This window comes from Somniosus microcephalus, chromosome 8, assembly GCF_052327205.1.
Source record: "Somniosus microcephalus isolate GS21.2 chromosome 8, FLI_Smic_1.0, whole genome shotgun sequence".
NCBI classification, from domain to species: Eukaryota; Metazoa; Chordata; class Chondrichthyes; order Squaliformes; family Somniosidae; genus Somniosus; species Somniosus microcephalus.
Window position 1 is genome coordinate 250986297 of NC_140994.1, and position 27112 is coordinate 251013408.

Here is a 27112-nt window from a genome sequence, read left to right on the forward strand (position 1 = left end):
TACTGCACGATTTTAATCCTGTGCAGTCCTTTGGTCACTTTGCCTTCAACAGCCACCTCCCAACAATGCCCTGTGATAAATGAATAACAACAGCTTGCATTGGTAGCATTTTTCTCAAAGGGAGGAATGAGCACTTCACAAGGGGGAGAGCTATATGGTGAACAGGAGATAGGAAATGGGAAAGGAGAGGGTTAAAAACACGGTCAACGTGATCAGACGGGAGAAAGGTTAAAGGAAAGTGGTTTTGGAAAGTTCCAGAGAGTAGGGATTGAAACTGACTGAAAGATTGACACCACTGATGGAACAGAGTGGATGGGGATGGTTTGGAATTGAAGGGGCAGAATGTAAAGACTGGTACTTACAGCGAGAGAACGTAGCTCAGATAGGGAGGGACAAGCGGTCAAACATATATATTAAAATGAAGGTGAAAAAAAGACCATCAGGACATCATTGCTCATCTTATTCATTACATGTGTCAGCTGTGGTAGCACTTCTCCAGAGACTTGAGCTTATAAATCTAGGCTGACACATCAGTGCAGTGCTGAGGAAGTGCTGTACTGTTGGAGGCGCCGTCTTTTGGATGAGATGTTAAACCGAGGCCCCATCTGCTCTCTCAGGTGGATGTAAAAGATCCCATGGTTCTATTTGAAGAAGAGCAGGAGAATTCTTCCTGGTGGCCTGGCCAATAATTTGCTCTCAACCAATATCTAAAACAGATGATCTGGTCATTTATCTCACTGCTGTTTGTATGAGCTTGCTTTTATTTATCTATTCATTCACAGGATGTGGGCATCACTGGCAAGGCCAGCATTTATTGCCCATCCGTAGTTGCCCTTGGGAAGATGGTGGTGAGCCGCCTTCACGATCCACTGCTGTCCGTGTGGTGAAGGTACCTCCCACAATGCTGTTAGGAAGGGAGTTCCAGGGCTTTGAACCAGTGACGATGAAGCAACGGGGACCTATGTCCAAGTCAGGATGGTGTGTGGCTTGGAGGGAAACTTGGAGGTGATGGTGTCTCCTTTTGCCTGCTGCCTTCTACGCCTTCTACATGGTAGAGATCATGGGTTTGAGAGGTGCTGTTGATGAAGCTTTGACAAGGTGCTGCAGCGCATCTTGTAGATGGTGCACACTGCTGCCACAGTGCGCTGGTGGTGGAGAAAGTGAATGTTTAAGGTGGTGGGTGGAGTGCTGATCAAGTGGACTGCTTTGTCCTGCATAGTGTCGAGCTTCTTGAGTGTTGTTGGAGCCGTACTCATCCAGCCAAGTGGAGAGTATTCCATCACACTCCTGACTTGTGTCTTGTACTGGAACAGCTCGGCTAAAGGCGGGGCAAGTTCTGGAGCATAGGTCTTCAGTACTACAGCCAGGATGTTGTCAGGGCCCATAAACTTTGCTGTATCCCATGCACTCAGCCGTTTCTTGATATCATGTGGAGTGAATCGAATTGGCTGAAGACTGATTTCTGTGATGGTGGGGACCTCAGGAAGAGGCCGAGATGGATCATCCACTCGGCACTACTGTCTGAAGATGGTTGCGAATGCCTCAGCCTCGTCTTTTGCGCTCAACTGATGGGCTCCGCCCTCATTGAGAATGGGGGTGTTCATGGATCCTCCTCCTTCCGTTAGATGTTTGATTGTCCACCACCATTCACGACTGGATGTGGCAGGAATGCAGAGGTTTGATATGATCCATTAGTTGTGGGATCGCACAGCTCTGACTATAGCATGTTACTTTTCCTGTTTAGCATGCATGTGGTCCTGCGTTATAGCTTCACTAAGTTGGCACCTCATTATCAGGTATGCCTGGTGCTGTTCCTGGCATGGTTTTCTACGCTCCTCATTGAACCAGGGTTGGTGCCCTGGATTGATGGTAATGGTAGAGTGAGGGATATACCAGACCATGAGCTTACAGATTGTGGTGGAATACAAATCTGCAGCTGCTGCTGATGACCTTGATGCCCAGCTTTGAGATAATAGATCTGTTCTTAATCTAACCCATTTAGCATGGCGGTAGTGCCACACAACACGATGGAGGGTGTTCTCAGTGTGAAGACGGGACTTCATCTCCACAATTACTGTGTGGTGGTCACTTCTACCAATACTGTCATGGACAGATGCATCTGCGACAGGTAGATTGGTGAGGATGAGGTCACCCTTGTGTTGGTTCTCTCTCCACCTGCCGCAGGTCCAGTCTGGCAGCTATGTCCTTCAGGACTCAGCCAGCTCAGTCAGTAGTGGTGCTACCGAACCACTCTTGGTGTTGGACATTGAAGTCCCCGACCTAGAGTGAATTTTGTGCCCATGCTACCCTCAGTGCTTCTTCCAAGTGGTGTTCAACATGGAGGAGTACTGAATCACCAGCTGAGGGAGGGCGGTAGGTGGTAATCATCAGGAGGTTTCCTTGCCTATATTTGACCTGATGCCATGAGACCTCAGGGCTATTCCCTCCTGACTGTATACCACTTTGCCACCAGCTCAGGTAAGTCAGTCCTGGCAGTGGCACAGGATCCCAGGGCTGGTGATGGAGGAGTCTGGGATGTTGGCTGACAGGTACGATTCTGCAAGTATGACTATATCGGGCTTGACTAGTCTGTAGGACAACTCTCCCACCTTTGGCATAAATCACCAGATGTTAGTGAGGAGGACTGGGCTGGGTGTGCCTTTGTCCTATCCGAATCCAATTCCTAGATCCAAGCCGAGTGGTCCGTCAAGATGTTTTATTCTTATTATACACCTTTGTAGCGGTTATGATACAAATGAGTGACCTGCTAATCCATTTCAGAGGGCAGTTAAGAGTCACATACAGGCCAAAAGACATTCATGACCAGTTGGGTTTTTATGACAATCCGATAGCTTCCAAGTTTTTTTTCACCCAGATTTATTTAAGTGTTGTTTTTAAACTGAATTCCAATTCCCAAACTACCATGGTGGGATTTGAACTCACATCTCTTGATTATTAATCCAGGCCTCTGGATTAATAATCCAGTAGCATGACCACTACACTACCGTACCCATATTGCGGTGTGCAAATTGGCTGCCGTGTTTCCAACATTACAAGAGTGACTACCTAATTGCTTGTAAAGAGCTATGGGGCGTCCTGAGTTTGTGAAAGGCGCTATATAAATGCATTTTTTTTGTTAGATGGAACAACCTTGTGCACCTCCCGCCTCAACTACTAGTAACGCCGGGGGAACAAAAAATACTATGAATTACAACCATATTACACAGAATACGAAGTGCCTTTAATCATCCAACCTATTTGCACAGAATTATTCTAATATGATAATCCTCCGAACCATGAATAGGTTATCAGCAGGGGATGAATAACATGGGTTAGTGGAAGTGGTTGTGTAATAGCCTGTAATAACAACAGAAAATGTTGGAAATACTCAGCAGGCCAGGCATCATCCATGGAGAGAGAAACAGAGTTAACGTTTCAGGTCTGGGACCCTTCATCAGAACTGGAAAAAGCTGGAGATGTAACAGATATTAAGCAGGTGCAGAGACGGGGAGGGGGGGGTTAGGAGGGGAGGAAGAAATAGAAAGAACATCCTGTACTTTTGTAAGAGTCAGGAAAGATAAAATGTTGCAAATGGGAATGGCAAAAATCATACTGCATGAAAAATGGGGGCAGGGATAATTATCTGAAATTGTTGAACTCAATGTTGAGTCCGGCACGCTGCAAAGTGCCCAATCGAAAGATGAGGTGCTGTTCCTCGAGCTTACGTTGAGCTTCATTGGAACAATGCAATAGCCCGAGGACAGAGAGATCAGAGCGGGAGTGAAGCAGTGAATTAAAGTGACAGGCGACCGGAAGCTCAGGGTCACCCGTACGGACTGAACGGAGGTGTTCCACAAAGCGGTCGCCCAATCTGTGTTTGGTCTCCTCAATGTAGAGGAGACCGCATCGTGAGCAGTGAATACAGTATATTCAGACCCAAGAGCTAAACCCAGAAAAGAGTCCCCTGAGTCAGCTGCTACTGAAACTAAGTACTCAGCCGGACCCTGACCAGCCCCAGACCAACACAGCCGTCCAAACACCAATCCGAGTGAACCAAATCATTAAACAATGCAAAGAAACCTACCTGGAACATTGGAACAAAATAACCGAAAGCCAAAGCAGATTAGAATGTTACCGGGCCCTAAAAAGAGAATATAAACTGGCAGACTACCTCACGACCATCAGAGACACAAAACAGAGACAGACCCTCACCAGGTACAGACTAAGCGACCACCAACTGGAAATTGAAAAAGGCAGATACAAGAAATCCTGGCAGCCTAGAGAGAATAGAATATGCGATCAATGTCTGGCCGGCGAGGTTGAAACGGAAATGCATTTCCTCCTAAAATGCAAAAAATTCAACACATCAAGAAACATATTATTCAACAAGCTAAGCCAAACAACCCCAGATTTCAAGGAATTGGATGACCTGTCAAAATTGAGATTAGTCCTGGGAGAAGGAGACAGACCATACCTTGGGGCCAAATATGTAACAACATGTCACAACCTGAGGACTGTTTAAAATTAAGACTGTTTAAAATTAATATTGAACGTACCAAATGAAGTACAAAGACTGTTTAAAATTAATATTGTTTAAAAGTAATATTGTACGTACCCAACAAATGTCAAATCGATTGACACCTACAGAATGTTTGAAAATGTACCTTTTTGCTATGTAAGCTTTGGCAATATGGTTCTCTGTAAACTTTCATGCCAATAAAGCATTTGAATTTGAATTTGAATTTGAATATTAAATTGCAAGAAGTACAAGTAAATCACTGTTTCACCTGGAAGGGGTGTTTGGGGCCCTGGACAGTGGAAAGGGAGGAGGTAAAAGGGCCTGTGTTCATTTTAGCTTAGATAAATATTTTTAATGAGCGATATTGCAGGAATGTGAACCTGTTCGAGATATTGATTTGTGCATTAGATTTGGAGACAATCAATGAGTAATTGTAGTCACTGGCTCAAGTTGACTTAATGTCGGCATATCATTGGCATCGGATAGGATCAAATTTTGTCCATTCAGTCCCAATTGGAAGAAAATCAGAAATAAGGATGACTGTGGAAAATCCCACAGTCAGATGCTAATTGAGCAGGTTCTACAACGGATAGGTGATCTGCTCCGTCAGATTGCTGCCCAGGTGGTGAAGGTGAAAATTACGCTCATTTCATTTCTTTGCCCACTATTATCTCCCACAATTAAACAGCCCCCTCAGTTACATAAGAACATAAGAATTAGGAGCAGGAGTAGGCCATATGGCCCCTCGAGCCTGCTCCGCCATTCATTAAGACCATGGATGATCTTCAACCTCAACTCTACTTCCCCAACTGATACCCACATCCCTTGATTCCCCTAGAGTCCAAGAATCTATCTATCTCAGCCTTGATGAATTGGAGCAGGGACATTCCTCTGTGGGTGCCGTAGTCATAGAGCCTTAACTCTTGGCAGGTAGAAGAAGAGACCTTCACTTGAAGACTGAGGACTACTACATCCTTGGTCAATAACCCGACAAGCAATGTTACCTCCCTCATACAGTGATTGTATTTGGGGAATTATTGCTGTTACAATTGGCAACATACCATGGCTAAATTGATTAAAATAGTGATTAAACTTCCGCAATGGCTCAGTCAAGTCAAGTTTGCCTAGTGTGGAGCTGAGTGACACAGAACAGGAAGAATCCTGGTTCGATCTCCAGCCTTTACCTCACTCGATCACCTCAGTAAAGCCAGCAAGTAGGCCTAACGTGGTCACATTTCCTCAAGGCATGGGAGGAGACAATTAGCTATGGTTCCCATTCCCGATCACTATCCAATAATTCACCAACCACAATTTGTATTTATATAGCTCTTTTAAAGGAGCAAAATGTGCCAAAGCACTTCACAGGAGCGTTATCAAACAATATTTGACACCCAGCCACATAATGAGTAATTAGGACAGATGACCAAAAGCTTGGCCAAAGAGGTAGGTTTTAAGGAGCGTCTTAAAGGAGGAGAGAGAGGTAGAGAGAGGGAGAAGTTTAGGGAGGGAATTCCAGAGCTCAGGGCCTAGGCAGCTGATGGCACGGCCACCAATGGTCGAGCGATTAAGATGCCGGCTGGAAAGTGCATTGATGTTGGATAAGAACAGGATCAAGCTCAGTTGTGTTGCCCCCAATGGATGACTATCCTGCTGCTATTAACTAGGGATACTTTGGCAAGGCGAGGCCCCCGACATGAAGCCTCACCCTGGCCACAGTGTAGTATAAGCCACAGAATCAGACCATGACAGCACAGAAGGAGGCCATTCAGCCCATCGTGCCTGTGCCGGCTCTTTGAAAGAGCCATCCAATGAATCCCACTGACCCTGCTCTTTCCCCATAAGCCCAGCCAAATTTTCCCTTCATCAAGTATATATTTAGGTTCTGGCCCCGTCTCTGGCCCATGTTGCAGTCTAGCCAGGCTCCACATTTTAATAACATACGGGCCCTCGGCATGAGATGGAAGAAAACTGACAGGAATAAAACAGTGATCGAGAGTTGCAGTCACAAAATCAATTTAACAACCACGAATTAACGAGAGAGAGAAAAAAAAAACTCTGATAAACAAGTCCCTGAAATGCAGCAAGCCCATTTGGATTGTGGCATCTCCCTCTTCCCAACCCCACCCCCTCCTGCCACACACAGAATGTTATATGTCATTCTATACGAGTGCGAAGAGCGGCCAGTCCATTAGACTGAGCATTTCCTGCCTGCCAAACAGATTAAATCCTCTGGGTCTAAATAAACACTTACGCCTGCATTTTTAATAAGTATTGTATGACATGGAGTCACTTTCAGAATGAAAGCATTTAAGCTGCAAAGTGCATCCTCTTGCCTTTCACTTCTCCGCACGTACTTCATACCGCTTCATTCTGCTTCCAGTTGGTCGCCTTCCCAGTTATCTTTTTCTCTTCCCCTTAACCCCAATACCCTTTCAACTAGTCCTTTCCTCTTCCCCCCCTCTTTCTCATTGCTAGCGGTTGGTCACTGTAACGGCAGCTGGCGCTCCAGCACACCTTACTTGGAAGAAAAAATAGAATTTGTCTTTCTCCCACTCACCTCTGAATAGTATAATCTGCCGCAGGAGTCGCCTCATTATGCCCTGGAACAATAAGTCCCGAGTTGCAGAGTTTCTCCCAGAGATTGCACTGTTTCCTGGGCTATTATGCAGCCGATGCTGCTCACAGTAAACTTTTGCTCGCTGGTAATTTATATCGTGTGAGCGCAGTAATTTAGTTAGGTATCTTGAGATTGCAGAAAACCCAGCTCGTTTTCTCTCTGTCCCCGTTGCATTCAATCTTGCTAACCTTATTGTGTTCGGCAGAATATTCCTGTTGAGGTCTCCCTGTACAGATTGCACAATTAAGAATATTGACAAGCAAAATTGCAATAGTGTGCCCTTCAAGGCTGCTGTACATTTCGTTCATTTGTTTTTTTTGTCTGTGGAGCTATGTAAGGACAAATTTTGCTACGAAACAATAAACATTTAATTTTATCAATGCATCGTGGTTGCACAGTGGAGCACTGCTTCCTACTGCTCCTGCTAAGGAAAAGAAAGACTTACATTTATCTTCTTAGGCAGTCCCTCGGAACCCGCTTCCACATTAAAAATGAGTTCGCAGGTGACTGATGAGTCCAATTCGGGACCTACAGTCTCTGCCACAGGTGGGGCAGACGGTGGTTGAAGGGGTGGGTGGGTGGGGTGCTTGGGTTGATGTGCGCTCCTTGCGCTGCCTGCGCTTGGCTTCCACTTGCTCCCAGCGAAGAGACTCGAGGTGTTTGATGCCTTCCTGGATGCTTCTCCTCCACTTTGTGCGGTCTTGGGCCAGGGATTCCCAGGTGTCGGTGGGGATGTTACACTTTTTCAAGGAGGCTTTGAGGGTGTCCTTGAAGCGTTTCCTCTGCCCACCTGGGGCTCTCTTGCTGTGCCGGAGCTCCGAATAGAGCGCTTGTTTTGGGAGTCTCGTATCGGGTATACGGACGATGTGGCCCGTCCATCGGAGCTGATCGAGCATGGTCAAAGCTTCGATGCTGGGGACGTTGGCATGAGCAAGAACATGGATGTTGGTGTGCTTATCCTGCCAATGGATTTGCGGGATCTTTCAGAGGCAGCATTGCTGGTACCTCTCCAGTGCTTTGAGGTGCCTGCTGTACATGGTCCATGTCTTTGAAGCATACAGGAGGGCGGGTATCACTGCTGCTCTGTAGACCATGAGCTTAATGCCGGGTTTGAGGTCCTGGTCTTCAAACACTCTTCCTCAGGCGACCAAAGGCTGCACTGGCACACTGAAGGCAGTGTTGGACTTCGTCGTCGACATCTGCCCTTGTTGACAGTAGGCTCCCGAGGTATGGAAAGTGGTCCACGTTGTCCAAAGCCTTGTCGTGGAATTTGATAATCGGGGGGCAGCACTGTGTGGCGGGGGCAGGTTGGTAGAGGACCTTTGTCTTACGGATGTTTAGTGTAAGGCCCATGTTCTCGTACGCTTCGGTGAAGGTGTTGACGATGGTTTGGAGTTCAACCTCTGAGTGAGCGCAGACTCATCCTCATCCCATCCTCTGTCGTCAAATTCCAGTATGCAGACGACACTTGCGTCTGCATCTTACATTTTTTACAGCGCCTTTCATGACCACCGGATGTCTCAAAGCGCTTTACAGCCAATGAATTACTTTTTGAAGTGCAGTCACTGTTGTAATGTGGGAAATGCAGCAGCAAATTTGCGCACAGCAAGCTCCCACAAACAGCTACGTGATAATGACCAGATAATCTGTTTTTTAGTGATTTTGATTGAGGGATAAATATTGGCCAGGACACCGGGGAGAACTCCCCTGCTCTTCTTCGAAATAGTGCCATGGGATCTTTTACGTCCACCTGAGAGAGCAGACGGGCCTCGGTTTAACGTCTCATCCGAAAGATGGCACCTCCGACAGTGCAGCACTCCCTCAGCACTGCACTGGGAGTGTCAGAACCTGCACTGGTTACACAAGAGCATAAGAATTAGGAGCAGGAGTAGGCCATACAGCCCCTCGAGCCTGCTCCACCATTCAATAAGATCATGGCTGATCTTCGACCTCAACTCCACTTTCCTCTCCTGATCCCCATATCCCTTAATTTCCCTGGTGTCCAAAAATCTATCTATCTCAATCTTCAATGTACTCAACGACTGAGCATCCACAGCACATTGGAGCAGAGAATTCCAAAGATTCACAACCCTCTGAGTGAAGAAGCTCCTCCTCGTCTCGCACTTAAAAGGCCCACCCCTTATCCTGAGACTATGCCCCCTAGTTCTGAACTCTCCAGCCATGGGAAACAACCTCTCAGCATCTATCCCATCAATCCCCCTCAGTTTCAAAGGGATCTTCTCTCATTCTTCTAAATTCCAAAGAGTATAGGACTAATCTACTCACTCTCTCCTCAGAAGACAACCCTCTCATCCCAGGGATTAGTCTAGTGAACCTTTGTTGAACCGCCTCTAAGGCAAATATATCCTTCCTTAGATAAGGAGACCAAAACTCTGCACAGTACTCCAGGTGTGGTCTCACCAAGGCCCTGTACAATTGTAGCAAGAAGTGCTTACTCTTACAGTCTAACTCCTTAGTAATAAAGGCCAACCTACCATTTGCCTTCCTAATTGCTTGTTGTACCTGCACGCTGACTCTCTGTGTTTCCTGCACGAGGACACCTAAATCTCTCTGAACACCGACATTTAATAGTTTCTCAACATTTAAAAAATATTCTGTTTTTCTATTCTTCCTACAAAAGCGAATAACCTCACATTTCCCCACATTATACTTGATCTGCCACTTTATTGCCGACTCACTTAACCTGTCTATATCCCTTTGTGTCCTCCTCACAGCTTACTTTCCCACCTAGCTATGTATCATCAGCAAACATGGATACATTACACTCGTTCCCTTCATCATAATCATTAATATCGATTGTAAATAGCTGAGGCCCAAGCACTAATCCTTGCGGCACCCCACTAGTTACAGCCTGCCAATCTGAAAATGACCCGTTTATCCCAACTCTCTGCTTTCTGTCCATTAACCAATCCTCTATCCATGCTAATACATTACCTTCAATCCCATGAGCCTTTATCTTGCATAACAACCTTTTATGTGGCACCTTATCGAATGCCTTTTGGAAATCCAAATATACTACATCCACTGGTTCGCCTTTATCTACCCTGCTAGTTACATCCTCAAAAAACGCGAATAAATTTGTCAAACACGATTTCCCTTTCATAAAACCATGTTGACTCTGCCTAATCATATTCTGATTTTCCCTGCTACCACTTCCTTAATAATGGATTCCAGCATTTTCCCGATGACTGATGTCAGGCTAACTGGCCTGTAGTTCCCTGTTTACTCTCTCCCTCCTTTCTTGAATAGCGGGATTACCCATTAGTTACCTTCCAGTCCATTGGGACCTCTCCAGAATCTAGGGAATTTTGAAAGATCACAACCAATGCATGCACTATCTCCGCAGCCACCTCTTTTAGAACCTTAGGATGTAGGCCATCAGGTCCAGGGGATTTGTTGGCTTTAGTCCCATTAGTTTCCCAAGTACTCTTTCTCTACTGATATTAATTACTTTAAGTTCCTCACTCTCATTAGCCCCTTGGTTCCCCACTACTTTTGGTATACATTTTGCATCTTCTACTGTGAAGACAGATACAAAATATTTATTTAAGGTCACTGCCATTTCCTTGTTCCCCAATATAAGTTCCCCTGTCTCAGCCTCTAAGGGGCCAACACTTAATTTTGCTAGAAGCTTTTACAATCTGTTCTTATATTTCTTGCTAATTTACTCTCATATTCCATTTTCTCCCTTTTAATCAATTTTTTGGTCACCCTTTACTGGTTTCTAAAGCTCTCCCAATCATCAAGCTTACTAGTATTCTTTGCAACATTATAAGCCTCTTTTAATCTAATACTATCCTTAACTTAAAATAACAACAGAAAATGCTGGAAAAACTCAGCAAGTCAGGCAACATCCGTGGAGAGAAATTTGAGTTGACGTTTCGGGTTTGACCCTTCTTCAAAACTGGAGAGAAAAGGAACTAGATCGAAGGCAGGGCTGCGATCGGACAAAAGAATTAAAGAACCAAAAGAAGTAAAAGAGATTAGAAGCTAGACGAGATGGTAATAGGCTGTGATTAGGTGTAAAGTGTACTGGCAGGGCAAAAGATTTCAAACCCGAAACGTCAACTCAAATTTCTCTCCACGGATGTTGCCTGACTTGCTGAGTTTTTCCAGCATTTTCTGTTGTTATTTCGGATTTCCAACATCTGCAGTATTTTGCTATCGTACTATCCTTAACTTCTTTAGTTAGCCATGGTTGATCACTTTTCCCGTGGATTTTTTATTTCTCAACAGAATGTAAATTTGTTGAGAATATTGGAATATTTCTTTAAATGTTTTCCACTGCTTATCTACTGTCATACATTTTAATTTAGTTTCCCAATCTACCTTCGCTAACTCACCCCTCATACCTATGTAATTGGCTTTATTTAAGTTTAAGACTCTAGTTTCAGACTTAAGAATGTCACTCTCAAACTTAACATGAAATTCTTTCATATTATGATCACTCATCCCTAGAGGATCCTTTACAATGAGATTACTAATTAACCTTGTCTCATTACACAAAACTAGATCTAAAATAGCCTGTTCACTGTTTGGTTCCATAGCACATTGTTTTAGGAAACTGTCTCGAATGCATTATATGAACTCATTCTCCAGACTACCCTTGTCAATTTGATTTGCCTAATCTATATGAAGATTAAAGTCCCCCATGATTATTGCATTACATTTGTTACAAGCTCCTATTATTTCTTGATTAATACTCTGTCCTACAGGGGGCCTATAAACTACTCCCACTATTGTTTTCTGCCCCTTGTTATTTCTTATTGCCACCCATACTGATTCTACTTCCTGTTCTTCTGAGCCAAGATCCTTTCTCACCACTGTCCTTAAGTCATCCTTAATTATCAGGGCTAACCCACCTTCTGTTCTAGGCTGCCTGTCTTTTTGAAATGTCAAGTACCCTGGAATATTTAATTCCCAACATTGGTCACCTTGCATCCATGTCTCTGCAATAGCTATTGTATCAAAGCTATTTATCTCTATTTGTAACACTAATTCATCTATTTTGTTACAGATGCTTCAGGCAGGCAGATAAAAGGTCTTTAATTTTAACTTTTTTACCAGTATTCCCTGCTTTGGCCTTATTCATTGATGCACTAATACCTTTAAACTCTCTGTCCCGTCCAGTCACAAACTGCTTAATTTTACCCAATTCACTGCACTGCTCTATTTCCTTGACTGTTCTCTTTAGATTACAAAATTTCCCCACACCTGCTCCCTCCCCCCACATTTTTAGTTTAAAGCCCTATCTGCAGCCCTAGTTATTTGATTCAACAAGGCACTGGTCCCAGCCCAGATTAAGTGGAGCCCGTCCCAATGGAACAGCTCCCTCTTTCCCCAGTACTGGTGTCAGTGCCCCATGAATTGAAACCCCTTCCTCTCACACAACTCTTTGAGCCACGCATTTAAACCGCTAATCTGTTTGTCCCTATGCCAATTTGTGCATGGCTCCGGTAACAATCCAGAGATACCTTTGAGGTGCTGCTTATTAATTTAGACCCTAGCTCTTTAAACTCCCTCAGCAGAACCTCATTCTTAGTTCTACCTATGTCATTGGTTCCTACATGAACCACAACAACTGGATCCTCCCCTCCCACTCCAAGTTCTTCTCCAGCCGCGAGGAGATATCCTTAACCCTGGCACTGGGCAGGAAACACAGCCTTCGGTACTCCCTGTTGTGGCTGCAGAGAACAGTATTTATCCCCCTGACTATACTGTCACCTACCACTACCATATTACTTTTTACTCGCCCCCACTTGAATGGCCTCCTGTACCATGGTGCAGTGGTCAGTTTGCCCAGCCTCCCTGCAGTCTTTGTTCTCATCCACATAGGTAGCTAGCATCTCATACCTGTTGGACAAGATCAAGGGCTGAGGCTCCTCCATCACTATCCCTGACCATTGACTCTAAAGTACTATTTGTTACATCGTTATATTATTACATCTTTAAATGGAACTACTTGTTACATCATTATATGGAACTACTTTGGTTAGTGTATTTATATGCAATGTGGCACATTGCGAAAAGCAGTGCGCAGTGCAAGGTCGGACATCTTGTATCACTCCGCACCATGCGGCAGCAACATCATAAAAGCAAGAATACAACTGAGTGAAAGTCGTAAACTAAATGAGTTAAAAGTGTCTGTATTACATAGTAATGAGAACACAAGGAGCAAGGAGACACAACATGGTGGCAGCAGTATAAGTGAGTACAATTTGTGCCATACGAACTACGAATAAGACGAAAATTGAATATATGAGCTGATCATGAGTGCCAGTGTCTGCGGTGATTGAGCGTGAATCGTACAGGCAACTAAGATGGTGGCTGCCGCTGCACTGACTGTGCAAATGCAACCCCTCATGAACTGGGAAGTCAAAGATATAGTAGAGACATTCCGCAAGTTCAAACAGAAATGTGAACTTACATTCAAAAGCTTCCTGAAGGGTACTGCCAATGAGGAAAAAGTTAGTTACATTCTGTTGTGGACAGGAGAAAAAGGTCTAGATTTGTATAATAGCTGGAGTTTGACTGAAGAGGAAAAGGAAAACCCTGCGACAATCTTTGAGAAATTCAGCAACCATCTAGAGCCTAAATCCAATCACCGTATGCACAGATACAAATTCCAGAGTCTAGGACAGGAACCCGGTGAAACAGCTGACAATTTCCTGACAAGGCTGAGAAATGAAGCCAGCAAGTGTGCATTTAAGGAAATGGAGGAAAGGCTTGTGGACCAGCTGATATGAGGGTCAGCGCATGCAGAGGTACAAAAAGCCCTGATAGGGAAAGAAAAGCTTGAAATAACAGAGGCTATAGATACTGCGAGAGCTCATGAAGCCATGAAGCAGCAAATGAGAATGCTGATTTCTCAAACGGCTGACATGCGGACGGCTTCTGAGACAGACAACAGAGTGGATACAGTGAGAGAAAAGTACAACACACAAAGACATGCACATGACAACAGGAGAAACATGTGCAGAAACTGTGGAAGACCGCACGATTATACAGACAGGAGGAAATGTCCAGCATATGGAACAAGCTGCAATGCATGTGGCAAACTAAACCACTGGGAAAAGAGGTGTAGAACGAAGAGAGAAGGAACATACATCAAAAACAAAGGCGGACAGCAGAACCAGAGAAAGAAACACAATATCCATGCCATGGATGAGCAGGATGATGATGATTATGGTCATGATAATACACTAAACATCGAAGCCATAAAGGTACAGCTTCACGAGATGTCCAGAGCGGAAAATACTCCGAAGAGAGAATTGCACACCATCATTCAAATTGAAAAGCGGGTCAAAGGTCAGTCCACAACCATCAACTTAAAGTTGAAGCTGGACACAGGGGCTCAGAGCAACATTCTCCCATTGAGACTGTACCAGCAGATCTTTCCCGAAAACTTGAGAGAAGATGGCTACCCGAAAAATGGTTGTTTAAAGGCAAGTAATGTCACACTGACAGCATACAGGGGGAGTGAGATTAAACAACTCAGAACAACCTTTGTCAAAGGGACACATAAATGAAAGAACATCAACTGCATGTTCTATGTCACCGACACTGAGGGGCCAGCGATCCTGGGATTAAACAGCTGCGAGAAGTTGAGATTGATCTCAGTGAATCACGAGCTGATGGAAACATCACTGAGGATAGACAGCAACACCCCGCTGGAGAATCGCCCACAAATCAAGATGAAAAAGGACTTGATAGACATGTATCCGGAATGTTTCGATGATACAGTGGGGTGTTTCGGCGATTTCCAAGACCACATCACCATCGATCCAGAGGCAGCACGGTGGCACAGTGGTTAGCACTGTTGCCTCACAGCGCCAGAGACCCGGGTTCGAATCCGGCGTCGGGCGACTGTCTGTGTGGAGTTTGCACATTCTCCCCGTGTTTGCGTGGGTTTTCTCCGGGTGCTCCGGTTTCCTCCCACAGTCCAAAGATGTGCAGGGTAGGTTGTTTGGCTATGATAAATTGACCCTTAGTGTTAGGGGGATTAAATACGTGGGGTTACAGGGATAGGGTGGGAAATGTGTTGGTGTAGGGGATCGGGTGGGATATGTGTCGGTGCAGGCTCGATGGGCCAAAGTGGCCTCTATCTGCACTGTGGGGTTTCTGTGATTCTGTGATTCTGTGATTAAAGCCCGTCATCCATGCTCCACGAAAAGTGCCCAAACGGCTGCCGGCGCTACTAGAGGGTGTCAGCGCCTCGAAATGGGCGCTGACTGCCGCATTGCGGCGCAATTCCGGCGCTGCGGCACCCGATGCGGTGCGGCAGGCTGGGGAAGTGCAGGCCTCCTCCTTCAGTTAAGGAGGAGCTGCCTGCACCCGCCCGCTGGCCGTTCAAATGTTCAGAAAAATGAGCCCGGCACCTCGGACAAGTGCTGGGCTTGCAGGCCAGACGCATCTGTTCCGCGGGGGGGTGGAGGAGTCCGGGGAGGGAGGTGCGGGCAGGCGGCCGGCGGGAAAGCGGCCGGCCGCCGCGCGACCTTAATGCGCCGGCGCTAACTCCTGCAAGACTCGGTTGCCAAAGTCTTAGTTGCTGGCTGCCATGGGTGAGGTGGCCGCAACTCAATTTCGGCGCTGGGGCCCGTCACCACGGCAACCGGGACGCTGCGCACACCGATGACGTCATCGGTGCCGGCGCAGCGCAACCGGTGTAACGCCGACGGAAGGGCCCCACTGAATTTGCCAACTGGCCATAACTCCGGCGCTAGGCCTTCCAGCGCCCCAAATGGGGCGCTAAGCCTACTGAATTTCTGGGCCAATATTTTTTTTTAATTAAATTAAATTTCACGTTTTAGTTTTTTTGAGAAAGAGGGATATTACATCGTTAACTGGAACTACTTGTTACATCGTTATATGGAACTACTTTGGTTCGTGTATTTATATTGCTATGTGGCACACTGCGAAAGGCAGTGCGCAGTGCAAGGTCGGACATCTTGTATCACTCCGCGCCATGCGGCAGCAACATCATAAAAGCAAGAATACAACTGAGTGAAAGTCGTAAACTAAATGAGTTAAAAGTGTCTGTATTACATAGTAATGAGAACACAAGGAGACACAACACTACTTAACCTAAAGGGTGTGACTGCCTCCTGAAACAAAGTGTCCAGATAATTCCTCCCCCTCCCTGATGCATCGCAACGTCTGCAGCTCGGACTCCAGTTCAGCAAATCTGAGCTGAAGTTCCTCGAGCTGCAGGCATTTACTGCAGATGTGGTTGCTCAGGATCTCATTGGTCTCCACCAACTCCCACATACTGCAGTTATGATACACCACCTGCACTGCCATCTCTATCGAACCTTATTTTATTTATATAATTAGTTACAGTATTTATTCAAACAATTATTATTAGTTTTAATTCGTTAATTTAGTTTAAGTTTTCATTTAATAAAGTTATAGTAGTTAATACACTCCCCATTCTGAATTTAATCCACTTACCTAACCGAGACAGCAAAAGAGCTGTAATACTCACCAACCAATCACCTACCTGCTGTCCTGTGATGTCACTCCTTGTTTTTGTTTTTAAATCGCCGCTCAGCTCCCTTTATGCCACCGCCTCCGCTGCTGCCACTCCCGCTCAGGTCCACCTTGTGTCCTGGGCCCTCTCCGGTGCTCCCTTTAAGCTGTTGCTGCCGCTCCTGCTCCCCCTCAGGTCTGCGCTGTGAATTTATTTTCCTTACCTTTCTACAGGGCGCACAAAGGCTTCAGTTGCCTCCAGCACCTGAGCACAGCAGGTTGTGTTTCCAAGCCCAACATCAGGATTTGAGTATACGAGGGGTGATGCTGCGATCTTGCACTCCCAGCAGGGAGCCTCCCCCCACCCCCACCCCCCTCACAGGGAGAGCGGGGTCAGAGAATCAGATTTACAAGGTTGTAGCTCTGTCTCTGACCTGTAAGTGCAGTGGGGTATGGTAGAATTGTGGTTAGGTTGTAAGACCAGTATGCCAGAAGCCTACGCATCCAGAGAATTTTAGTTCAAATCCCACCACAGGTGATAGAAAATTTGAATACATTTTAAAATCTGGATATAAAAAGCTGGCACCAGTAAAAGTGACTATGAAAGTGTTGGCTTGTTGGAGACGTCAGCGGTGGCTCAGTAGGCAGCATTATCACCTCTGAGTCAGTAGGTTGAAGGTTCATAGACCCACTCCAGGGACTTCAGCACAGTTTCATGGTAACTTTTACTGATACTAGCACTTCAGTTTTTTTTACAACAGCCCTCCACTTCAAAGAAATTCATTGTATATGAAATGCTTTGGGGCATTACTGAGAGATGTGATAAGGTGTGATATGAATGTAAATCTTTCTCTTTGATACTTGCTCATTACTCAGTTACTTGTCATGAATTTTTGCCGAATTACACATTTGTCTTTCCTTACGCTCATGTGTGAGTGAGCTATTACTTGATAACATAACACCACAAGATTGGATGGTAAGAAACACATAAACATTCACAGGGAAAGGTCTGAGGGTAGATTTTGCAAACTTGCACTGCCAGCGGTGAGGCTTGCATGTCAGAAGTAGCTATTGGAACCCATGCACAGATATAAAAGGAAACTCGGGCTGATTTCTTTTCCCTCCCTAGCCTAGGGGCACTTCGACCGATGGCTGCACTGCAATTACTGCCTTGGGCGAATCAACTAAACCAGGACAGATTAGGAACCATCTTGGGCCTTTCTGGTCTTTACAGCTGAGTATCAAATCAGCGCGGGCATTTACCTAGTAGCACATCACGAATGCTTGCTTCTCGTATATTGCTTCTACACTCACTCTAACTTGCCAATAGATAAAGCCAATATATGTTGAGAAGTGTGCATGTGTGAGTTCTGTGTCTATTAGCCACTACCATCTCTGGTTTGTCGGACTATCTCCTACTACTGTTCGGACCTCGAGAATTACAAATAAGTGTAACAATGACAGATAAGTTTGTGATCAATAAAAGTGGTCTTTATTCATACTAGTTTAAAAATTCAAGCTTACATAGAAGCAACTTCGGTAATGCATACACCCACAGTTTAATAAGTCCTTCGCAACATATATGCCCACAGTTTCATACATAAAACTACCCTCAGCAATGTATATATGCCCACAGTTTAATAAGTCCATACAGAGAAGTACCCTGAGCAATATATCTCCCTGGCCCACAGTTTAGTCAAACGTACATAAAAGTATCCCCGGCAATATATATATTCCGTACATAGAAGTACCCCCAGCAATTCATATATATATTTATATATGCTCCACGTCTGTCCTTCATACATACATACATACACTCCTCCACGGGTGATCAGTCCAGAAGAAGTAGTAGGCTGCAAATGTAGACTGCCATTTCAAACAGCTCCCTTTGTCCTTTTGAATTTCCCATTTCTGGGTCAATCCTTTATAGCGCCTTCCTGCCCGGGCCCCCCTTCATCTACCCTGCTCTGATAGGTCAGTTTCACTCCCAACCTTCCCTAATTGGAGTTCCTTCTGCATGACATGTTCATGTTCCTGTGATGTGTGTGGGGGCGGGACTTCCTCTTCATCCGGTGTTTCTCTTTCCTATCCATGTGTTCTCACAAACAAAGGACCATATGCTGACCACCTCCATTGTGAATCCTTACAGACAAAGGACCACCTGCTGACTTCCTCCATTTTGAATCCTCACAGACAAAGGAACACATGCTGACTTCCTCCATTTTGAGTCCTTCCGTTATCATATCATAATTCATTTGCAATTTCGATCTCCACATGGTAGCGGCGGTTTTATTATGTGTATAGAATCTTACAGGCTCAAAAAGGTTCTGGTACGAGCATCGATCCTGGATGAAGTGTTTTATTTAGGCTCGCGGAATGTGGCTTTGTCCACGATGCTGTCCTTCAGATGCGATGTTAAACTGAGGTCCCACCTACTCATTCTGGTGATGTAGATGGACATTGCAGATCCCATGGTACGGTCTGAAGAAGACCAGTATCCTGGTCAAGATTCAGCTCTTATCCACAATCATCAAAGCATCATTAACGAGTCATTCATCTCATTGCTGTTGATGGAAGCTCGCAGCGGGCAAGATGGCTGCCACAACTAACCCACAAAGCAACAGTCACTGCGCTTTAAAGTAGTCCACTGTGTGTGAAATGTTTTGAGATGTTTCTGAGGGGCATTATTATAGGTTGCTATATAAATGCAATATCTCTGCTTTTTGCAGTGTACATGCATGTTGACTTACCATACGGTGCGGTGAGATGAAAGACCAGTTAATGTGTTAATCTGAGAGAGAGAGAGAATCAACGAGACGTAAAATCACAGAGGGATGCATGCACAGTCGCAAACTGAGAAAGAGAAAGACAAAGTCAGAGAAAAAATAATCCACAGACTGGAAGGGACAAAGAGATCCAGAGACAGAGACATAAAGAATGATAGACTGACACAGCACTCTCCTCTTAGCCTTCTCCTTAGAGCAGAGAAGGGGAGATTTTATAGAGGTGTTTAAATCATGAAGGGTTTAGATAGAGTAAATAAAGATAAACTGTTTCCATTGGCTGAAGGGTCGGTAAGCAGAGGGCACAGATTTAATGTAATTGGCAAAAGAACCAGAGGTGACATAAGGAAAAACACTTTTACTCAACGAGTGGTTAGGATTTGGAATGCACTCCAAAAGGGAATTGGATAAATACTGGAAGGAGAAAAAATTTCAGGGATATGGGGAAAGAGCGGGAGAGTGGGACTAACTGGATTGCTCTTCGAAAGAGTCGGTGCAGTCTCGATGGGCAGAATGTACGCCTTCTGTGCTGTACTATTCTATGATTCTATGGAACGACAGCCACACACACAGATACAAAGATTATGAACCAAGAAATGAACTAATTGGTCAGCTGAAATAGCTTGAAGCATCCTGTGATAGAAGCAAACATTATGGTACAGGGGCTGCTACCTTGCTGGCTTTTCCTTTTAATGTTGCGGTACATCTGTCTATCTGTCCATCCACTTATCTATCTATATATATTAAAAGTCTTGCACGTAGCACAGACTTACAGTAAGTGTCACACTTACTTCCCGTCTCATTTCAGACGTCACACTTGAAAATACGCCCTGGATTGTCGCAAGCATTGCCGCGGGCTGCCTGCCAGTGGTTATCTATTAGGCGTCGGCTATTCTTTTCACAACATCCACCACAATAAACTCCCCCTCACTGCAGGGCCAGCAATATGGTAATGTAAAAGTCCATGAGCCATGCTGTAAAATATTACTACAAATTGAGGTACAGGTGTTTGCCATCCATTTGAATCGCAGTTACATTGAGATTGAAATTCAATCGTGAAGACAAACATCTGTCACACCATTGTGTTAGAAAGGAAACAAATTTTATTTAAGTGATTTCTGTTACCAGTAGATTTTCTAGTAAGCTCAATGCAGGAACAGTGATACATTTTTCTCTTCCGGCCAAAAGCCTCCGTACTAATTTGGTCTACTTAGAAGGACCTTCCATTTTTTTCTGATTCTCGTGCTTACAATTTGATGAACTCTTCTCCTGGACTGATCTTTCTCATCCTCAGCCAAGCAATGCTGAGACCACTGGTAGCTCCCCTACTGCTGCACTGATCACGGGGCAAACCCGGGACTTGAGACCTTCCCAGTCGGAATGGTTCGATGACATACCAGCAGTTGCCCACTGAGTTCTTTTAGAAGATCCATTCTGTATTAGAAGACGGTAGCACTTTGCAGCATTCTGACGGCATTATAAATTACCCAAACCTTGGCCTAGTGAATTAAGGACATCATTGGTGCTTTTCTTATGTGTTACTGCCTTGCAATAGGCTGGCAGCAGCCATGGCTCAGTAAGGTTGTGGGTTCAAGTCCCACTCCAGAGACTTCAGCATACCTGTTGGGAGTGCAAGATTGCAGTATCACCCCTCGTGTTCTCAAATCCTGATGTTGGGCTTGGAACCACAAGAGCAGGGGAGTTCTATGGCCAATATTTATCCCTCAACCAACATCACTAAAAAACAGATTATCTTATCATTATCACATTGCTGTCCCTCAACCAACATCACTAAAAAACAGATTATCTTATCGTTATCACATTGCTGTTTGTGGGAGCTTGCTGTGCACGAATTGGCAGCAGCGATTCCTACATTGCAAAAGTGACTGCACTTCAAAAGTACTTCATTGGCTGTAAAGCACTTTTGGACATTCTGAGGTGGTTAAAGGCACTGTAAACATAAAAGTTCTTTCTTTGTTTCTCTTTAACTAGCTCCTATTTGATCTCTAATGCATTTAAAACCCAACTAGAGGATAACTGCATTTGCTACACATGTCCAATCGATTCTTAGTCATAGTCATAGAGTGATACAGCACAGAAAGAGGCCCTTCGGCCCATCGTTTCTGTGCCGGCCATCAAGCCCTGTCTATTCTAATCCCATTTTCCAGCACTTGGTCCATAGCCTTGTATGCTATGACATTTCAAGTGCTCAGCTAAATGCTTCTCGAATGTTGTGAGGGTCCCTGCCTCTACCACCCTTTCAGGCAGTGAGTTCCAGATTCCAACCACTCTCTGGGTGAAAAAGTTTTTCCTCAAATCCCCTCTAAACCTCCTGCCCCTTACCTTGAAACTATGCCCCCTGGTTAGTGACCCCTCTACTAAAGGGGAAAAGTTCCTTTCTATCCTCCCTATCTATGCCCCTCATAATTTTGTACACCTCAATCAGGTCCCCCCTCAGCCTTCTCTGCTCTAAGGAAAACAACCCCAGCCTGTCCAGTCTCTCTTCATTGCTGAAGCGCTCCAGCCCAGGTAACATCCTGGTGAATCTCCTCTGCACCCTCTCCAATGCAATCACATCCTTCCTATTCTGAGCCTGAGGCGTTCCAGAGTTGCAGCTACCTAAAGACGGGGTAAATGTTATGTTAGCATGCGCAGAGCAGAAGTTAACATGCCAGGAACGCATATTGGAATTCAGGCATGGAGGTCAGTACTCCAGATTCACAGATCTCTGCCAGCTGCAAATTTAGGTGCCTTGATGTCTGCACTCAAATTCTCGACATATGGCTCCGCTCCGCGAAAGTCTGAGCCAGAAGCCTTGACTGGTAAAGTTTACCCCTATAGGAATGTCTAGTTCCTATCAAAAGACTGAGGTCCACTCAGGCGATCAAATAAATGAGGTTTAATGAAAACTAACAGAGTTTAACGGATAATTACAGGAGAACATCGAATATCGGACTAGTCAGTTCGAAGGCTCCACGAGGACTGCTTGGGCGGTCCCGTGGCTGACGTCATGACGTCATCACGTTTTTCCCGCCGGTGGGGGATCACGTGATGAACGGCGTGACGTCATCGCGTTTACCCGCGCTATTAAAGTGATCGTGCTCTGTACATGTAAACAGTGAAAACAAAGATACAGACTCAGGCTGTAGCTAACATATTATTAAAGGGAATTATATACAATTGATCGGAGTCCCTTAGTGGCTCCGCCACATGCGCCCGCCCCAGAATTGTCTTTAACAGCAAAAGTAAGACGGTGAGGAGGCCTGACAAGCCTGTCAGAGCGACTTCTGTAGCCTTGAAGTGGAAGCTGATGGACGGCGGGCGAGCTGGCGGGCGGTTGCGGTTGATCTGGCACGGCGACTGTGGGTGGTCGGCCACGTTTCGGCGGTTGTGCGATCTCGACTGGGCGGTCAAGGTCCAAGTGTGCCGGCTTCAACCGGTCAACCGAAATGTGGTCTGGTTTACCTACGATATCGAGCGAGATCATTTTGTCTCCCGGCTCTAGCACACGGAAAGGACCAGTGTAAGGGGGTTTGAGTGGATCCCGATGAGTGTCGTGGCGGATAAACACACAGTCGGCGTTCTTCAGCTCAGCTGGGACGTGGGAGCTCTGCAAGCCGTGATGCGACGTGGGCACTGGAGCGAAACTTCTGGCTGCCTCCTGGTGGCTGATGAGCTGCTGGGACGCGGACCATGGCTCTGTTGGAGACGGAAGGAAATCCCCTGGCACGCGTAGCGGCTGGCCATATACGAGCTCCGCCGAGGACAATTGAAGATCTTCTTTAGGTGCCGTACGCAGACCCAAAATGACCCATGGAAGCCTGTCCACCCAGCCCACGCCTTGAAGGCTGGCTCGCAGCGCGGCTTTGAGCGACCTGTGGAATCGTTCGCACAGGCCGTTCGCCTGTGGATGGTAGGCAGTGGTGCGATGTAGCTTGACGCCGAGCCCCTGAGCCACAGCATTCCAGAGCTCAGAAGAAAACTGCGGCCCACGATCAGACGAGATGTCCGCCGGTACCCCGAAATGGCCGACCCAAGAGGAGATGAATGCCCTGGTGACGTCTGCGGAAGTGGTGGATGACAAAGGAACTGCCTCAGGCCATCTAGGGGTGCGGTCCACCTTTGTAAGAAGATGAGTAAACCCATGCGAGGGCGGAAGTGGCCCCACCAGGTCCACATGCACATGATCAAACCTACGTTACGGAGCAGCGAAAGTGGCCAATGGAGCCGTGACATGACACTGCACCTTGGCCTTTTGGCAGACCACGCAGGTGTTGGCCCAGTCGCGGACATCCATGTGCATGCCCGGCCACACGAATTTGGACGACATCAGCCGTTGCGAGGCCTTCATGCCAGGGTGCGGCAACCCGTGTATGGCGTCAAAAACTTTTCGCCGCCAGGTGACTGGCATGATAGGGTGAGGATCTCCTACGGAGACGTCGCAGAGTAGCGTAGTGCCCGCGGCATGGAATTTGACGTCGGCCGCTTGGAGGCTAGAGGGGTTGGATCTGTAAGATTGGACTTCTGGATCCGAGGCTTGATCCACAGCCATGAGGGCATAGTCAATGCCGAGCTGGACTGCATGAACGGTCGCACGGGAGAGGCAATCCGCCACCAGGCTGTCTTTACCGGACACATGCTGAAAGTCAGTGGTGAATTCTGAGATAAACATCAACTGATGTTGTTGCCAAGCTGACCACGGTTCGGCGGTCTTGGCCATAGCGAACATTAGTGGCTTATGGTCCACAAAAGCCGTGAACGGACATCCCTCTAGCAAGAACCGGAAATGGTGGATGGCCAGAAAAAGGGCCAGCAACTCCCGGTCGAACGTGCTGTACTTCCGTTCGTTTCGCCATAGTTGACGGCTGAAAAACGCCAGCGGTTGCAACGTCCCATTCACCCGCTGTTCCTGCACTGCGCTGATGGCGTAGTCTGATGCGTCGGTGGTAAGGGTGATGGTGGCACCTGGCAGCGGGTGCGCCAGCATGGTTGCATTGGCTAAGGCGCCTTTTGTGTCGACGAACGCCCGGTCCATGTCAACCGTCCAGCTAATCGGATCCTTGCCGGACTTGCCCTTGAGGGCCTCGTACAGGGGCTGCATGAGCAGAGCTGCATTAGGGACGAACAAGTGATAAAAATTTACCATCCCGAGGAACTCCTGCAGGGCCTTGAAAGTCTACGGGTGCGGGAAAGAAGTAACTGCCTCCACCTTCGTTTGCAGGGGAATTGTGCCGTCCGATGTGATGCGATGGCCTAAGAAATCAATCTGCAGCAGGCCGAACTGGCACTTGGCCGGGTTGATGATCAAGCCGTGTTGACTGAGGCCTCTAAAAAGGGTGCGTAAATGGCAGATGTGCTGCTCTTTATTGGGGCTGGCGATGAGGATGTCGTCGAGGTAGACGAATAGAAACTTGAGGTCCCGAAGCACGGAGTCCATCAAGCGCTGGAAAGCCTGTGCAGCGTTCTTCAATCCAAACGGCATCCGCAGAAATTCAAACAGGCCGAATGGGGAGATGACTGCAGTTTTCGGGATGTCTTGCGGGTACACGGGGACCTGGTGATAGCCACGGACAAGGTTGACTTTTGAAAAAATGGTATTTCCCGCCAAATGGGCAGAGAAATCCTGAATATAAGGGATCGGGTACCGATCAGGAGTAGTGGCGTCGTTCAGGCGTCGGTAGTCGCCGCAAGGCCGCCATCCGCCGCCAGGTTTCGGAACAATGTGGAGAGGCGAAGACCAGGGACTCTTTGACTGGCGAATAATCCCTAGCCGCTCCATTTGTCGAACTCCGCTTTCACAGCCGCGAGCTTGCCAGGTTCGAGGCGCCGGGCCCGTGCGTAGACCGGGGAGCCAGTAGTGGTGATGTGATGTTCGACACCATGTTTCGTGGCCGTGGAAGAGAAAGTGGGTCTGGTCAGGTCTGGGAAATCTCCGAGGAGGCGAGTGAAGTCATCCGGAGGTGGGAACGCACAGGAGGCAGTGCGCGACATGGCGTTACCGCGGTGGCACGGGATGGAGTGAAAAGTGGCCGCATTGATCAACCGGCTGTGCCTTACATCCACCAGGAGGCCGTTGGTGCACAAAAAATCCGCCCCGAGGATGGCCTGAGAGACTTTGGCCATGATGAAATCCCAGTAAAACCACTGGCCGCCGAAGCACACCCGGACCCGCCGTCTTCCGAAGGTCCGAATGGCCCCGCCATTAGTCGCCTCGAGGGAGAGGCCATGCCCCCCCGGCTTGTATATCAAGATTTGATGCGGGTAGGATGCTACACTGCGCCCCGGTGTCGCAGAGGAAATGTCAACCAGATAGGGAGTCAGTGATGAAGAGGAGTTTTCCCGAATTACCGATTGCCATCGCAGCCGCGGGGCGCTCGTTATTTCCAATCCTCTTTTGACAGGGTTGCTGTTGGTTTTTTTTGAGCGAAAAGCTGCAGGGAGGGCGGCAGCATCTTGCTTTCACGTCAAAACGGGCGCGATAGAAGCACAACCCCGCAGGTTGAGGGGCTGGAGCAGCATCTGTGGGGGATGGACGCCTCGTGGCAGCGCAGTACTGCTGTGTCACCGCGAAAATCTTGTCCGCTTCGGCAGCCAGCTCTGCGCAGTCCGTGACTTCCGACTTGGCTAGGGCAGCCTGAACTTGCTCCGGTAGCTGGCTGAGGAATAGCTCCCTGAAGAGGAAGCATTCTGGTTCGGAGCCCAGGAGTGTGAGCATTTGGCTCATGAGCTCGGACGGCTTGGAGTCCCCGAGGCCCGGCATAGCGAGCGGCCGGTGGGCGCGCTCCGACTTCGTGAGCCCGAAGACCTGTAACAACCGCGCCTTTATCGTTCCATACTTGCGATCTTCTGGTGGATTACCAAGCAGGCTGACGATCCGCAAGGCTGTGGCACTGTCGAGGGCGGAGACCACGTAATAGTAACGGGTCTGATCCGCAACGATGTTCCTGATTGCGAACTGGGCTTCAGCCTGGATGAACCACGCGGCTGGCTGATGCTCCCAGAACTGTGGTAGCTTCAAAGCAACGGCGTTCATTTCCATGTTCAGTAACTTCTGCGAAAACCGTTTGCAAAAGTCGGGGTCACCAATGTAGGAATGTCTAGTTCCTATCAAAAGACTGAGGTCCACTCAGGCGATCAAATAAACGAGGTTTAATGACAACTAACAGAGTTTAACGAATAATTACAGGAGAACATCGAATACCGGTCTAGTCAGTTCGGAGGCTCCATGAGGACTGCTTGGGCGGTCCCATGGCTGACGTCATGATGTCATCACGTTTTTCCCGCCGGTGGGGGATCACGTGATGAACAGCGTGACATCATTGCGTTTACCCGCGCTATTAAAGTGATCGCGCTCTGTACATGTAAACAGTGAAAACAAAGATACAGACTCAGGCTGTAGCTAACATATTATTAAAGGGAATGATATACAATTGATCAGAATCCCTTAGTGGCTCCGCCACATCCCATGAGATGAATTTGCCAGTGTAGCTTTGTGCTGCCTACTGGTGTCTGTGAACTGCAACAACAACAATGTGCATTTACATTGCGTTTTTAACGTATTAAAAACATTCCAAGGCGCTTCACAGGAGCGTTATAAAACAAAATTTGACACCAAGCTACATAAGGAGATGTTAAGGGTGGTAGAAGTTCGGAACTCTCTTCCGCAAACGACAATTGATGCTAGATCAATTGTTAATTTGAACT